Below are 1,638 nucleotides of genomic sequence, written 5' to 3'. Positions count from 1 at the left end.
ACTATCTCCTCTGTCTCAAATTCAACTCCTTCTGAGTACCCAAATACTTCAAACTCTTATGATTTGTGTAAATGTAGCATTTCTCCCCATACAAATAGTGTCTCCAGATCTTAAGAGCGAACACAATAGCTGATAGCTCCAAGTCATGTGTCGGATAATTTCTCTCATGAGGTTTTAGTTGGCGTGATGCATATGCAATGACATTCCGATCTTGCATCAGTACACAACCTAACCCATTATGAGAAGCATTACTATATACTGTGTATTCTTTACTCGGGGTAGGTAAAATCAGGATTGGAGCCTCAGTCAAACACCTCTTCAGTTCATCAAAACTCTGCTGGCATTTATCCGTCCACTAAAATTTCACATCTTTTTGAAGTAAGTTGGTTAATGGAGATGCCAATATGGAGAACCCTTTCACAAATCAGTGGTAGTATCCAGCTAAACCTAGAAAACTACGAATCTCAGTGATATTTCTGGGTGGTCTCCAATTAAGGACAGCTTCTATCTTACTTGGATCTACCTTGATACCTTCTGCTGATACTATATGCCCCAAAAAGGATATCTCCTTCAGTTAAAATTCACATCTTGATAGTTTTGCATATAATTGTTTCTCTCTAAAAGTTTGCAGTACAATGCGCAGGTGTCTATCATGCTCCTTTGCACTCCTCGAATAAACCAATATATCATCTATGAACACCACTACAAACTGGTCGATGTATGGTTTGAAGATAGTGTTCATCAGATCCATAAAAACAACCGGAGCATTAGTTAACCCGAATGGCATAACCAAGAACTCATAATAGCCATAGCGGGTTCTAAATGCAGTTTTAGGAATACTCTGCTCTTATACTTTCAGTCAATAATAACATGATCTCAGGTCAATTTTGGAGAACACAGCTGCACCCCTCAACTGATCAAACAAATCATCAATGTGGGGCAATGGGTATCTATTCTTTATTGTCACCTTATTCAATTGCCGATAGTTAATACATAAGCGGAGAGTGCCATCCTTCTTCTTAATAAATAACACTGGTGCTCCCCAAGGTGACACACTAGGGCGGATAAAGCCCTTGTCAAGCAGCTCTTGCAACTGCACTTTCAACTTTTTCAATTCTGCTGGTGCCATTCTATATGGTGTTATAGAGATTGGGTCCACACCAAGCATAACATCAATTTCAAACTGTACTCTTTTTCTAGAGGTAATCCTGACAATTCATCAGGAAACACATCCGGAAAGTCACATACAGTGGGGATGTCTCTTAGTGGCGGACTCCCCACTTGGGTGTCTATCACATGTGCCAAGTATGCTTCACACCCCTTTCTGATCATCCTTCTAGCTAGTGCAGCCGAAATGATGTTTGATGGCAGTAACTGCCTCTACCCATGTATTACCACATCACTATATGGAGGGAGACCAAAAGTGATTGTCTTTAGTCTACAGTCAATCATCGGTGATGCCTGGCTAACCAATCCATGCCCAAGATGATGTCATAATCTCTGAATGGCATTTCAAACAAAGCAGACAAAAAAGTGTGTCCTTGGATCACCAGAGAACAATCCCTATAGATTCTGTTGACCCTAACTTCTTGACCTGATGGACTAGTTACTAGCACATCATAGTCCATTTGTACACAC

This window comes from Hevea brasiliensis, chromosome 15, assembly GCF_030052815.1.
Source record: "Hevea brasiliensis isolate MT/VB/25A 57/8 chromosome 15, ASM3005281v1, whole genome shotgun sequence".
Classification (NCBI taxonomy): domain Eukaryota; kingdom Viridiplantae; phylum Streptophyta; class Magnoliopsida; order Malpighiales; family Euphorbiaceae; genus Hevea; species Hevea brasiliensis.
The sequence above is the reverse complement of the archived record's forward strand: the minus strand, read 5'-3'. Positions refer to the sequence as shown.